Here is a 9,445-nt window from a genome sequence, read left to right as displayed (position 1 = left end):
TGATAGGAACAAGTGCATGTTTAAATTAAAGAATTTAAGTCATAGAATTCCAGTTATAGAATAATCCATGTTGTCCATGGGTATATTCTGTACTCACATTTTGCCAAAATATGCCTTTACTTTTCCTCATTTTTTTTCTTTCTGCTTCCGTTTATTTTGTTGAGGGGAAGACAATGGGAGGAGAAGAGAAAGTTTAAGCCAGGCATGGCAGTGTCTTGGAAGTAATCATTTTCCACTAAATATACACATGTAGCAGGGAAACATCCTTAAAATGTGAAACATCTTTTTTTTTTCTTTTTTTAATAACCCCTTGTGGTATGTTTTTACTTTAGCAATAATTGTATTTTCTTTTTTGCACATTTTATTTAACAACATTGCAGTCCCAGATAATTGGTTCCATGTGTTCAGGGCACGAGCGAAATGCCTAACGGAGAAACAATTAACTTTATTGGGCTCCTGGTATTGGCAGACAGCCTCGCGCCCTTCCTCCTTCACGGTGCTGAGCCGTGTAGGAGCGGCAAAGAATTTGGTGTCCGACGTAAGCACACGGCAGCCTGCATTCAGAGCCAAGATGTCATTAAAAAAAAAAAAAAAAAACATGATCATAAAGTAGCAAGAGAAGGTAAAGCCCATGAAAAGATCAGAAGATAACGTTCGTTTAAGTAAGAAAAAGTAGCGATGAGTGTGGGGGGCGGGGCGTGGAGCCAGCGGCTGTTGAGCTCGTCTGGCTTTCTGCAAAAGGAGAACATGAAGGCCAAGAGGGGAGAGTGGGAGTTCTGTGGCTGGCGTGAGAACCTGGTTCTGAGCAACAGGCACTGAAACAATGGTGAGACGCAGTTAAGGGCAAGGAGTAGTGCAGTTAGGCTTTATCAAACATTAACACTTGTACTGGAGAGTCCATAAAATTCTAATTGGCCTCTTCTGCGGAGAGAAGCCCCAAGAGGTTCTTTATGTACAAAGCAGCTCTGAGTCATGCCTTGAATATTATGAGAAAATAAACTCTTCTAGCGTAGCAGCCCTCATTTAGTTCAGGGAGTGATGCACAGGCTACAGTGGTGTTGGGTGTGTGGTAGGACAGTCGTATCTGCAGTGACTCAACCCAAAATTCTGCGCTGCAATGGACAAGCAGGCTTCAGTTCTCTCTCTCTCTCTCTCTCTCTCTCTCTCTCTCTCTCTCTCTCTCTCTGTTCCTCTCTCTCTCTCTCTCTCTCTCTCTCTCTCTCTCTCTCTCTCTCTCGAGACACAAGCATGGGAGGTGATCGCTTGACTTCTGAAACTCTCCTGAAAACTAATCCTAAATGAATCTGAATTAGAGGTCTGCTTCTCCAAGAGGTATATGGGACACTCCAGCCTTCAACCCCAGACTTGAAAGTCAACTCAGAGCACAGGCGATTCATCCTCTTACAATCAACTACCATTGTCAAAGATGCGTTTGATAGTTGTCTTTTCTTTGGGCCTACTGAATACGCATCATGCTTCCAAAGCATTTATCAGGGTCTTGGCATCAAAAAGACTTCATGAATGTAGCCTTGCCTAGAACCCCAAGTCTAGAGGGAAGAAGTGAGACTCACTGGTGCTGAATATGTCTTACTACAGCAGCGTAAAGTATGACACTTCTTCCAGGGAAATTCTGCAGCTAAATGAAGACCAGCTTGTAAAGAGGGAGAAGCGAGTGCTGTTAAAGACATATTTCTTTCCACTTTTCTTCTGAAGTTTTTCTACTGATGAGCAAAATCAGCAGCTCACATGCACATGGCATATCTCATGTTTGTAAGATATCAGTAATCTCTCTGGCACTTTAACAGTACCAAGCTACACTGGCATTTCTGAAAATATGGCCCTGATGACTCTGAAACTCAGAGATGATGCTGGATTATTGTTGTTAATGCTAAAATCAACCATTATTTCCAATTGAAAAATAAACAACAATTGATGGATGAAAATTTTCAGTGCTGGGTATTTTTTCATGAATCCGTCTTGGGCCCTTGTCCCTACCTGGTATGTGTGTGTGTGAATCAACTTTGTTAGAATCAGACTTTCAGGGCTATTGGGCACATAGGATTTGCTTTTCATTTTACTAATATCAGTATCCCGTAATATTTGAGAAGTGAGACTTTTCAGTTTTCAATCATTGAAGTATGAAGCTCAGATGATTTTTTGAAACAGAATCAGTTTAAGAGGAATGTAGGACCCTGGTAGACTCCAGGTCTCCAAGATGGGTAGGGTACTAGTGCGCACAGTGGTGTAGTAAAGCTGAGCCATTGCTCTGAATGTTGGACTCCTCTTCTGGGCCATTTTTCCTCTGGGTAAGAAAATATCCCTCTATCAGTTTATAAAGATTCTCTGGGAATTGTGCTGAAATTAGGGCTTCTCTATACAAACCTTGGTCTGTCTCTGTCTCTGTCTCTGTCTCTGTCTCTGTCTCTGTCTCTGTCTATCTTTCTCTCTCCCTCTCTGTCTCAGCCTCTGTCTCTGTCTCTGTCTCTCTCTTTTTCTCTCTCTTCTGTCTCCTCTCTCTGTCTCTCTGTCACTCTCCTTTTACATATACTTAGTGTTAGTCTCTGTTTTAGCCTTCAAACTTATTCCTGCAGGAAATTTTTTTCATAACTAATTTTATCCCTGTATTTGTTTCTTAGTGGTTCACGTTTATACTCTTATACTATGGTTTACTGTTTATTAATTTTAAGAATTACACACCTTAGCAATGTTAAAAAAAATAGATAGTACTACTTAAATTGTTAAGCAAACTTCACTTGAGGAAAAGAAACTAATATCAGAACTTCAGAATGACCTAGAACAGATTAATCATAGCTTGCATATCAAGTATATACAAAAGATGAAGAGGAATACATACACATTGGAAACTGGAGAGTCGGGAAAACACATCATGAAAAAGTCCACTACTGTTACAGTTTGTGTGTCATTGTCCCCTCTCCCTCAAAGCTTCATGCAGTCACTGAGGCAGACTTCTAGAGTTTGCAATTAACTCATGATCCACCGGGATTATGGGTCTGAGCGCTGCTGGGATTATGGGTGTACATACTACACCCAGCCTGGGGTAGATAGCCTGAGTGCAACAGAAATGAGAAAGACTTACTCTCCGTAGCCCTTGTTGCTGTTACTCCTCCCTTTTGTTCTTGCTGTTTTGCTGTTTTTCCACCACCATGAGCGGCTGCCCTCTGCCTCGGACTCAACTGAATATGGAATGAAACCTCCAGTGACTGTGAGCTAAATAAATCTTTCCTTCCTTCATTTTGAGTGTCGGGTATTTGTCCCAGCAACGAGAGAAGGGTAACTGAGACAACTATGTACGACTTAGGAAAAATGTTCTTATCACACACTAAAATAACATGAGCTTTTCAGCCTCAACAGTTTTCTCCCAAGTAACTTCTTTTTGGATATGAAATGCTGTCATCATAAAAATTAACAATGTTGTTCATTTTATGCATTTGTATGTGTCGCTGCAGTTAATAGTTACAAATGAAGCGTCCCAAACAGTTAGATGTGGCATAGTTAATGAACAATTAAGATCAGTTTAAATTGTCACCCACAAGGTCTGCCGTGGAGCACACTCACCACAGCCGTTATGTCACCGTATTTAGTAGTCATTCTAAGAGCTTGGAGTTCACTGGGGACCACAGCCCTTTCTTCAACCTCTCATACATTTTTTTTCTGCAGGTAGATCTCATTAACCACAGTCCCCTTTGCAAACTACCTCGCCTTCTATCTGGAAAAACGATTTCACTCCGACTCCTGTGATTCTTGAAACAGATGAAACTTGCACTAAATCTGTCTCAAAAAAAAAAAAATTGCCTAAACTAATTAAGTTAAAAATATTCTTGAAATCTCTTGGTCTTCTCTCACAATCTCTGGGAAGACACTTGGATTTTTAGCAGCCACGGGGAAACAGGACTCTTTTCTTATCCTCTGGGTGACGGGGAGAAAGGAAATTGATTTCATATTGTATTTAGCACATCATTGATTTTTCCTCCCCTGAGGAGAGACCCTTTTAGGAAGAACAAAAGAGATCACTTTTATGAACTGCCTATAACTCTATGTCTTTGTTGGATTATGGAAACGTCTGGCAGTGTAGAAAACTCAAGTTCAGAGTGCTCAGTGAGGCTTGCCCAGTGTGGGCCAGCTCAGTAAATCATATCTGACAGCCTTTTGTTAAAGAGCGTTCTCAACACCCCCTGTGTCCCCTGTGCTGGCCTCAGGATCTCACCCTAACACCATCCACACTGTAGTTGGGACCCACGTTGATAGCTACTCATGGCGATTTCATGGTTCTCACGGGCAGAGCTGAGGAATACGAACTAGCCTGGCTATGGGCTGCACTCTGCCAAGAACTAAGCGAGGACCCATAAGTCCTGCATTCACGTTTGCTTTGCAGAGCTGCTTCAGATGGTTGCAATTCCCTTGCCCGTCTAGCTGAGAAAAGTTCGGTATGTGAAGGCGGACAGAATTCCAGGGGCCCTGTTTTTCCTTTCTCCATTTCTACTGATTTTCCGTAGAAGTGTAGAGGTGCTAGAGGGATAGATGTGCTTGCACCAGGAGCCATTCCAGTACCTCTATTTTTCTAGCTTTCAGTAGAGTGGCCCATTGGTGACCCGAGCTACCATCAGCTATTTATAAGTAGATTAGCAATTAAAAGTTGACTCCTTGAATCATGGCATGTGTTACAGCCCAGAAGAAATTGCCTTTGCTCCTTCCATGCATAGCTAGAGGTTCTTCTGTGTCATTTCTACCCCTTTTCTGGTCTTAACCCTCACCATCATTTTCAGTTCATACAGCAAAACAGATCTTTACATTTGTCTTATTGTTCTTTCATTTTACATTTTAACAAGATCATATTTGTGGGGCAAGAATCTGTTGCTGTTCCCTATACTTTTCGATACAAGTCATTGTCACCTAATTTTATCAAATAGGAACATTAATATTAATATTTATTCAGTTGTAGCATCACAAAGCCTCCCTAAATTCCCAATGTGCTCAGATTTTTCACATACATACAACTGTGTAGTAGTTTAACTTGGTTTTCTCTACAAGAACTATTTAAGGAAAAAAATTTTTTCAAAGAATGTAAATTATAAACCCTGTGATCTTAGACCAATATGGTAAAGGTATCCTAGACAGTTCGCCCAAAGTGTTTTTCTCTCTTTGAAGAAAAACTATCAACATAGATGAAAGTTACATGGTAATAGTAGGAGGTGATTAATTCCTAGGCAGGCAGGGGAGCTGTCCGTATAATCCAGGAGTGTGATTTCCTAGGCGGATGACTCACTGTCTGCGTTGAAGTTTCTAGTGTTCTCTGTTATCTCCCCTTTTAGGTTTCATATAATAAAATATGTAACAGTAAAATGATACAGTCGTCAAAAGCATTCATGACAGACTGAGGTCCTGTCCTGTGCCCTGGAGTGAATCCTTGTGGAGTTGCCCTCTGAACCTGAGGAGTCCTGTGTAAACGCCTACAAAGGTGCTCTTTCCCCAGGGGAAGACAAGCCGATCACTGAGAAAATTACCTTTATAATTCCGGCAGTGAAATACAGTTATTAAGGAAAAAAGTGTGTATTTTACGCAAGTTGCTGGGTTCTTTTTCTCCTAAATTATCCAGTCTTGCTGTCTTTATCAATTTAACAATAGACAAAGTATTTACTTTCTCTCTCACTTTTCACAGTAATTGCGTATCAAGTGCTGAATTAGAACCATTTCTATGCAATCAAAATTACCACTAAAAATTGTGTCCAAATGATCTGATTTACAGTCCAAACAGAGAGTGGAAAATCCAGATTTAGTGCTTAGCATTTGTGACATTGCTTAGGCAAGCCCTTAACTTATATTTAAGCTTCACAGGCTAAAGAATCTTACCTGTCCTTTCTAACCCACAAGGCTGCTACTAGAATAGAAAAGTTAATCTCCATGAAAGTAATTTGTTACATGCCATGTAAATACTACCTGCTATACCGTATACAGAATACATTGTGAATTGTTCAATGCTCAAAAGCCCCAAATCTTATATTTTTAAAACTCTACTGCCTGTTTCAATCTCTAGTAATGCTTTGCAAGTTTTAATAAAAGAGGAGTAGAGCTGAAAATGATTTGCAGTGCTATAAACAAAATACTTTAAATGGCTGTTTCAAGCGAACAATAGATTGCATCCGCCTTGCTGCCAGTATTTGTCAACACGGCTCCATTGGACTGGAGCTGTAGTTACTCATTTGCATACTTTCTGCGGCTGCATTCACCACTGCATTGCCAGCATTCAGTTGGAACAGAGCTCACACGGGCTGAAAAGGCAAAAATATTCACTATGTGGCCTTATTCGGAAAACTTCAGTCAACTAAGGTGACAACATGAGAACACAGCTATTCCATTATAAATATCCTTTGTAACTATCACATATTTTATAGATTTTTACTTTTCAGATCTTACCGAAGCCACTGGGATTCAGGGAGAAAATATACAGCGTCACACACACACACACACACACACACACACACACACACACACACAGCACATTTGCTTGAAAGTGTGCACCTTGTCTGACTACAAATTTGGCTCGATTCACCAGCTTAAATATTCTGACACCTAGCCAGAATGATTCCATGGTGACCCTGAAAGCTTCTCCTGCTGCTCAGACGAGGCCAACTGCAGCTGTCACCCATTGTCACTTTGGTTTAATGATTAAAATAAAGACAATTCGTTGTGAGCACACAAAACATTTGAGGTTTGAAGATAATTGTTATGAAGTAATTCTGCCTTGAAAACCAGTAACAGTACATGGTTTTTATTGTGTGCACGTCAGGGGCGAAGGGAGATTGCAAAGCGCAGTTTGAGTAGGGGACAAGGACAGGAGGTCTGCTTGAGCCTTTGAGTTGGCGAACTGGAAGAACAAACAAAAGAAACAAACGCGCACCTGCAGTGCATAGAAGACGGCAAGTAGTTCTTGGCGCAGCTCAGAAAGATACACTATTTCTTTAAGTGAAAAGCTCCTGGGGGGCAAAAAATGGAAAAGAAGCAAACTTTCTTGAGATAGAATTTGAGAGCTATTTCCGCATTGAGTTTTCTTCTCAGCACGGACCGATGTTCCTCCGCCTCCATTTGATGTGTGTTTTCCCAAAGTGTCACCTGATCTCAACTGGGTGTCCTTCCTCTGGGCCGAGCTCCAGCTCCTAGACATGCAAACAGAGAAAAAGCAAAGAGAATGTAAGAAATGGAAAAGGCTGAGCCCGAATCTATCAACAGGTCCTTTGTTATTATTATTTTATTTTTTATTCCGATTTTGATTATTTATGTATGTAGGCCTGTGTCTACAGGGTCTGCAGGGTCTCACTGCGTAGATTGGACTAGTAGTTATCCTCCTGTTTTCAGCCTCCCAAGCGCTGGGATTACAGGAACGCACCATCTCGCCCAGTTTTGACTGCCCGGTCTGAGTGCTCCCTGTGAGCGGGGCGGCAAGGCACGCAGGGATTGATCAACAGGTCCTTTAGGATACTGTTTATTTCCCTAAACCCCGTCTGTGCTCTGGGGAGTTGAGTAGCCAAGTTTGGCAACAACTCTACAATCTGTGAAAGATTGCATTCTTGAAAATTTGTATCTCATGGAATTGTTAAGAAAGTTGAGCATAGGATAAAAAGCCTACAAATTCTCTACGTGTTACCTATGTAGGATAGTTGCCTGATGCCTAATCTAAACTCAGTGTTGTTAGTTACACATTTGTAGACTGGATAAAACTTTCATTGTGTCGATCCCTCAAATCTGACCCTGACTAGAATCAAAGAATCTTGCTGAATTCTTCTCTCTTAGTGAATCCGAAGGTTTTGGGTAGTGGCCATTGAATAAATATTCATAAATTGTCACTTTAAAAATAGTTACTGTGGCAAGGGAGATAGCTCAGTAGAATAAGTGCTTTCCTGGCAAGCACAAAGGCCTGAGTTCAATCCCCGGTTCCACCAAAAAAATAAAAAATAAAATAAAATAAATTTTTTTTCGCAAAAAAAAGGAAAAAAAAACATGTACCTTTTGGTTAGGATAGATATATAGTTACATTCTCTTAATGAATAGAGGGATTTGTTCTAATGGTGTTTGTAAACAGGATATCAAGTCCACATCTTATACAGCAATTAACCACTGGGAAGAATGTATGCAATGTGTTAATTATTGAAGCTGTCCTACCGATTTGGTTTGAAACTGTCTCATTGCTATTTGTTTCTCAATAAAATTATGGAAAAATAATTTAAAAAGCAAAAAAAATAGTTAAAGTATTCATTTTCACTTTAGAAAAAATACTCATAAAATTTCATAAATATTCAGAAATACATGTTAGAAATATTCATTTTCACAGTAGAAATGATTATTCATAAGATATTCATAAAATGTCATAAATATTCAGGATTAAATATTCATAAATTTTCACTTTAGAAATCCTCATGCTACTGATGAATATTTCCAAGTAGCTCTCGCGTTGTCATTTTAAGGAGCCAGATAGATTGCTTCAATCACACATTTGTGCTATATTACATGGTATTTTCTCCCTGTTATCATAGTTTCTGGTTTTTGTCTTCCTTTTTAGGACTTGGCATTTTTTCTTCCTGGAAAGAGCAACACACAAACTTAGCCAAAACGTGGCTCTGTACTTGTAGGAAAAAAGCTGCCACACACAACATACACATGAATGGAGGTGGTTGTGTTCCCGTAAGACTTCACAAAGCCATCAAGAGGCAGGACTCAGCACCAGCTACTCATGTGATGACTGTTGTCCCCCAGATTCTGGTTTTGAGGACAGCATATCTAACTGGCCACTGCTTGTGTCACATAAGATGCTCCTTCACCTCAAAGAAATTCTGCCAGCAGGGTTAAAATTCTGCTAGCAATTGGGACTCTGCGCGTTTGTCTGGAAATATCTTTACTCTACTTTTTATAGGAGTGTTCAGTGAATATAAACTTGTGGGCAAAGTCCCCCCATTGCTTGACAGCTGTTTGATTCCTCATACTTTGGGTGAAAAGCTAGTGTTTTTATATAACCCAAGATGGAAGCTTTATATTTTTACTTATTTGTTTTTTATGTATTTAGTACAAGGTCTACAGGGTCTCACTACACACCTTCCTGTTTTCAGCCTCCCAAGTTCTGGGATCATATACATGTACCACCACATCCAGTCTCAATTGCCATCTCAGCATTCCCTGTGGGCTGGGCCAATAACGCACGCCGGGGATTGAACCCCAGTCCCCACATCTGCCTGCCTAAGCAGGCAGTTTAATCTGCTGAGCTATCTTGGCAGGCCTTTGAAAGCTTTCTTTCTTTTTTTAATTAATTTTATTGAGATGCAAATAGCAATGAGACAGTTTCAAAACTGATTAGTAGGACAGTTTCAATAATTAATACATTGCATATTGTGGTCTTCGTAGTGGTTATTCATAGTACAAGATGCAGATGTGATATCCT

The 9,445-nt window shown here is 40.2% G+C and overlaps 1 pseudogene; it reads left to right on the top strand.

The window, feature by feature from the left end:
• Positions 1-420: 420 nt before the first annotated feature.
• Positions 421-9,445, top strand: part of LOC101564165 — a 14,106-nt pseudogene continuing 5,081 nt past the window's right edge.

Source organism: Octodon degus, unplaced genomic scaffold (assembly GCF_000260255.1).
Source record: "Octodon degus isolate 3935 unplaced genomic scaffold, OctDeg1.0 scaffold00033, whole genome shotgun sequence".
Lineage (NCBI taxonomy): Eukaryota > Metazoa > Chordata > Mammalia > Rodentia > Octodontidae > Octodon > Octodon degus.
The sequence above is the reverse complement of the archived record's forward strand: the minus strand, read 5'-3'. Positions and strand labels throughout refer to the sequence as shown.